The sequence below is a fragment of the Diabrotica virgifera genome, chromosome 10 (genome assembly GCF_917563875.1).
Source record: "Diabrotica virgifera virgifera chromosome 10, PGI_DIABVI_V3a".
Lineage (NCBI taxonomy): Eukaryota > Metazoa > Arthropoda > Insecta > Coleoptera > Chrysomelidae > Diabrotica > Diabrotica virgifera.
The window spans coordinates 124,058,393-124,064,654 of NC_065452.1; the positions used below are offsets into that span (position 1 = coordinate 124,058,393).

Sequence of the window (6,262 nt, forward strand, 5' to 3'; positions counted from 1 at the left end):
CATTGAAATGGTTGGAAAGTTTACATACCTGGGAGTAGAAATGTATATTATGCCAACGGATCACAAGATGAAGAAATGCGGAAGAGAATAACGCAGGCAAACCGAGCTTATTTTGTCATCTCCCATATATTTCGGTCTAAAAGTGTCTGAAATGTTGCAGACACTTCTTCACTGCCATGTGTCTATGGCAGTGTGAAGTATGGGTCCTGAAAGTAAGATCCAAAAACAAACTCGACACATTCGAAAGGAAAGTACTGAGGAGAAGACTAGAACCTGTGAAGGAAAACGGAATCTTCAGAATTCGATACAACAACGAGCTTTATCAACTTTATAAGGAAACACCCACTGTCAGACTTCTTTATAATACAAAGATTGCAATGGACCGGACATGTGGTAAGAATGGGAGAGGATAGCCTACCAACTGAACGCTAGAATGCAGGGAAAGACAAAAAACCGTTGGGAAGACACAGTAAACAGCGACGCACAAGCCCTTTTAGGGGTCCCAAAAATCAACAAAAAAATTGAAGGTATTCCCGAAATTTTAACGAAACTAAAAATATTTCGGAAAGTATTAAGTTTATGAGTAAATGCTTCATACAAATAAAAAAAACATCATAAATGCATTCTGAATTTATATGAGAAAATCGTAATTTAATTTTAATTTGAAAACTAGAACGTATTGTTTACCTTATTATGTAAATTGAATACTTATACTTTTATTATGGGTTTTAGACCAGGCAGAACTTTTTATGAAGAATAACTTTTTTATTTTAATAACTGAAAAGAATCGTGGTTATCCATAATTTACGAAAAATTTTCAATGTTTTTTAATTAGAGGAATGTAATTGCATATTAGAATATATGTAGTTCTGAATTCAAAACAACTTTTCATAATATCAATTTTCAATACTATGAAAAATAGGTTTTAGACCATGCAGAGCTTTTTATGAAGAATACCTTTTTTTCGTAAAATTAATAATAAAATAGTTTTTCCATAGGATTCCAACTTACAGGGACATACTGTATATTTTATTTATCCCTTCTTTACATACAGTGTGTTTATTTCATAGCAATTTCGTTATAACTCTTTAAATACCCTGTATATGTAGCAGTGTCAAACCCCATATTGTGATAATAGTCCAGGGCGCATCTGTTTTGAGATGAACGTTGAGAGGTGACTCAAATTTTTTTTGCAGAAATTGCTTAAAAATAAATCAAATAATAATATTTGAGTTATCCTCCCTCTCAAAATGGTCCGGACATTGTTTAAATAATCAAAATGTCAAAAAATTAAGGAAAAGTTCGATTTTTTTCTTCGTTTTTTAAATATAACTTTAAAAGTATTCATTTCCGAGAAAAGTTGTACCGACATAAAAGTTGCATAATTAAATTTCCTATAATATAGAATTGGTTAAAAATTTAAAAAAACAGTCACCCTAGTTGCAAAATAGCAATCATTGCGAAAAAACCATACAAAAACAAGTATTCGAATTTTACGTTTTTCAACCATTTCTGCTACACTTAGGACCTTCATATTTCACCCAGAAAAACCTAATGTAACAGTAAAACAATACTGTAAATATCATTAAAATCGGTTTGATGGATTTTGCAAAATAAATTTTGCAATCCAGCTTTCGCCAAAAAAAATCATTTTTCAAAATGTTACAGGACTGAAAATAAAGCAGATAGCAAGTTGAAATTTTTTTTGCTTATAGAAGTGTACTATACCTTTCATTCGCAATTTGCAAAATTAAAATCGATTAATTACCACGACGTCAGGAAATTTTTTAAATAAACAATAATTTTTGGTGCTACGCGCAGGACAGCGGTGTTCGATTCACACAAGTTGATTTCCACCAAAATTTCTTCCAATTTTTATCTAATATATTATTTTCTTACTCTATATTTTTGTTATATTTTAATATTTTAGTTCCACAAAAATCAAACTAATTTTATTATTTTTTGTGAAATATTGTTTAAACAGTTGCATATGTTTAAAAATAATAAACTTTTATTTTTTTTAAGTTAAAATATATGAACAAAGAAAGTTTTTGCTAATAAAAGTGTTATTTCAAAGGATAGAGTATGTGTTTTTATTTTGCAATAAACAAATTTATTTATTTATATCGAAATTTAATAAAAATTAAAATGTATCAGTCATTATCAAAGGTCATTGGAATGCCCAATCAGAGCAAACTATCCGCTGTCCTGCGCGTAGCACCAATAATTAATGTTTATTTAAAAAATTCCTGACGCCGTGGTGTTAATCGATTTTAATTTTGCAAAATTTAAAATGAAAGGTACAGTAGACTTCTATAGGCAAAAAAAATTTCAACTTGCTATCTACTTTATTTTCAGTCCTGTAACATTTTAAAAAAATGAATTTTTTTACGAAAGCTGGATTGCAAAATTTATTTTGCAATATCTATTTAACCGATCTTAATGAAATTTACAGTATTATTTTACTGTATCATAAAGTTTTTCTGGGTGAAATATGAAGGTCCTATGTGTAGCATAAATGGTTGAAAAACGTAAAATGCGAATACTTGTTTTTGTATGGTTTTTTCGCAATTATTATTATTTTGCAACAAGGGTGACTATTTTTTAAATATTTTACCAATTCTTTATTATAGAAAATTTAATTATGCAACTTTTATGTTAGTACAACTTTTCTCGGAAATGAATACTTTTATTTAAAGTTATAATCAAAAAACCAAGAAAAAAATCGAATTTTTCCTTAATTTTTTGACATTTTGATTATTTAAACAATGTTCCGGACCTTTTTGAGAGGGAGGATAACTCAAATATTATTTTTTGATTTATTTGCAAGCAATTTCTCCAAAAAAATTTGAGTCACCTCTCAACGTCCAAATGTACTAATATTTTTACAGATGCGTCCTGGTCTATAACAGGGATTATAAAGGAAATCTAAATATGAAAAAATATACAGGGCTCCTATTTAAATTTAAAAATTGTAAATTCATTATCACGTAGTTCTTAATCACGCTGTAGTACTCTGCATATTATCCAAGCATGGAGAATGGTATTGCCTATATTTTTTCTAAATAACTTTTTTGGATATTCTGTACCACAATGGAATTATCGATCAATGTAGCACTAAAAACTAACCCTGCTTATGCATAGTTAAGTTCATATTTTCAGGTGTTTAAATGCATATGCATATCTGCATGCATATTATACCAATTTTAAGTTTATAATTATCCAAACCCTAATAATCACTTACTCTTATAACAAGGCACTGGTTAAAACTTTCAAAAGATAATTGATATCAAATTATTACTTTCTTAAAAATCATACTGTTAACCAAATTTGAAAAAATATTACGAATCACTCACAAAAATATATCAGATTATTTTGTAGACGCCTTGTAATGTATTATCTTTGAGAATAAAGGAATTAAAAGATAAGTAAATGGATACTCCCTTTCTGATTTTTTGAAAAATTCTTACTAATTTTTTTATTATATTCCCGTAATATATGATTTTATCTAGAATAAAATAATTAAAAGAGACGGAAATAGATACCTACTCTTTTTCCCTACATGAAAAACCCTTGAGAATTTGTCGCGTATATATTTTTATCTAAATATCTAACTGGTTATATTTTGTAAAATTTTCTAAAATAGATTTGAATTTAACTTACCTTGATAAAATCACAGATGCCTCTTAAGTGCATTTAAAGCTGCTCCTTTGGCAAGCCGATCTCCGCTTTGAGAATGTCAACATGAACCGAGAGAAGATCTGAATCTCACAGCAAAAACTTACAAGCACCACTTAACATAAAACACTAGCACAGTTCTGTTTTATACACTAATACCCAAAGTTTGGGCGTTAAAACACTAAATATCTATAAGATTAACCTACGTTAATAAATTAATTCTCCAATGGATGTTCGGTCTTTGATGCAGTCACTATCATATTATTATTTAAACTAGCACTTGTACGGGAGTGTTTATTGACTCTAATGGAGGATATCCTACAGTGTCGAATGATTGTATCAATCGAGTTGTATGAAATCCGAGGACTTATATACATGCCCCCCTTTAAACGGAAAGGGGAAGTAATACATATTCGTTTTGATTCTTCCTTTGCCAGTTTAATTTGATGCTTAATTATTATTTCGACTGTAATAATACTCCATATAAAAATATATATCAAGTTACTATTTCGGTTGGTCTATTTTTGTATTTTAACCAAAAATAAAGTCCACAAGGAAAAATTTTCCTGTAGCTGACTGTATACCATTAATTAAAAAAGATTTATTGAAAAAACCTTTGTAAAAGGAATATATTTATTAATTCATAGATCATTATCAGTGCACATTCAGACCAATCACATGCTGAGCCACCAAAAATACATGGGTAGAAACCCTTTATCTATCTATCTAATTCGCCTTCTTCGGTCCATCTTTGGACATAGGCCTCCTCAATCCTTTTTCATTCTTCTCTGTCTGTCGCTACAGTTATCCACCTAGAGCCCACGTGCTTCTTGACATCATCTGCCCATCTCATTTGTGGCCTTCCTCTGCTTCATTTATATTCCCAGGGTCTCCAATTTATAAGAATTTTGTTCCATCGGTCTTCTTTTTGTCGTATATTGTGTCCGACAAATGTCCATTTCAATTTTGCAACTTCTTGTCTAACATTCTTAACTTTTGTTTTCTCTCTTATCCACTCGTTTCTCTTTTTATCCATTAGTCTTTTGTGCAACATTTGTCTCTCCATTGCTCTTTGCGTTTTTATAATTTTGTCCATGTTTGCTTTTGTAAACGTCCACGTTTGGGAACCATAAGTGAGAACAGGGAGTACGCATTGATTGTATACCTTGGTCTTGAGATGTTGTGGTATCTTTTGTTTTTAAAGATGTAGCTAAGTTTGCCAAATGCCGCCAATGCCAGTCTAACTCGTCTTTTGATCTCTGCTGTTTGGTTTTCCATGTTAAGTTTTTTATTTTGACCCAGATATATACAGGGTGTTAGTAAATAAGTATGAAATACTTTCAGGGGTAATTCTATATGACAAAATAATAACAGTTTGTTCTATAAACGTATGTCCTCAAATGCTTCGTTTCCGAGATACGGGGTGTTGAAATTTTTATTTCAAACTGCCAATTTTTTATTGCTCTAAGACCGGTTGAGCTATGAAAATTAAATTTGGTCGGTTTTAAAAGGTACTTATTGCACATTTTTTGACATACAAATAACAATTTTGTATTCATCATTGGCGCGCCTACGGGTAATGGTCTGATTTTTTAAAAGAAAAAAATAGTACGCCACTGAGATATTTCAAATTAAAAATTATTTTTGTATTCCACGTTTAATTTATGATAAAGAAGCTTTCTTGTCTTTTTTTCATATGGTGCACCGTTTTTATGCAAAAAATAAAACATCTTCGCGCGTATTTTTCATATCTTAATACATTACGTATCAAAAACCCTCCAATATAATAATACCAAACTAAAACAATAACAGAAAATATTACTAAAAAGATTTTAACTAGGTGCAAAGCCACAACAAATGTACACAATTACCTCCTTTAAAGGTGACAGAATAATTTTATATTCACCATTTTAAATAAAAAAATAGTACGCCACTGAGATATGTCAAATTCAAAATTATTTTTGAGTTCCTCGTTCAATTTACGACAAAAAATCGTTCTTGTTTATTTTTCATATGAGGCGCCGTTTTTATGCAAAAAATAAAACATCTTAACGTTTACAAAGTATTTGAAATAAGTTTCTATGCATTTGGAAACTACCTTGAATAATTTGTAAGCGTTAAGATGATTTATGTTTTTGTATAAAAACAGCGCCTCACATGAAAAAAAGGCAAGACAGATTTATTGTCGTAAATTAAATGTGGAGTTCAAAAATGATTTTTAATTTGACATTATCTCGGTGACATACTATTTTTTTCTTTAAAAACATTCAGACCGTTACCCGTACGCGCGCCAATGGTGAATATAAAATTATTCTGTCACATTTAAAGGAGGTAATTTTGAACATTTGTTGTAGCTTTGCACCTAGATAAAATCTGTTTAGTAATATTTTCTGTTATTGTTCTAGTTTGGTATTATTAGAGACTTTTTGATAATGTATTAAAAAATTAAAAATACGCACGAAGATGTATTATTTTTTGCATAAAAACGTTGTACCATATGAAAAAAGACAAGAAAGGTTCTTTATCATAAATTAAACGTGAAATACAAAAATATGTTTTAATTTGAAATATCTCAGTGGCGTAC

At 29.8% G+C, this 6,262-nt stretch overlaps 1 protein-coding gene across 1 annotated transcript in view; it reads right to left on the reverse strand.

Annotated features, from left to right (window-relative positions):
- Positions 1-4,009, reverse strand: part of LOC126878626 (sodium- and chloride-dependent GABA transporter 1) — a 120,966-nt gene extending 116,957 nt beyond the window's left edge. Inside the window, exon 1 of the mRNA XM_050641453.1 lies at positions 3,664-4,009. The gene's annotated coding sequence lies outside the window, so the exon portion shown is untranslated. The remainder of the gene's footprint in view (positions 1-3,663) is intronic.
- Between the last annotated feature and the right edge of the window lie 2,253 nt (positions 4,010-6,262).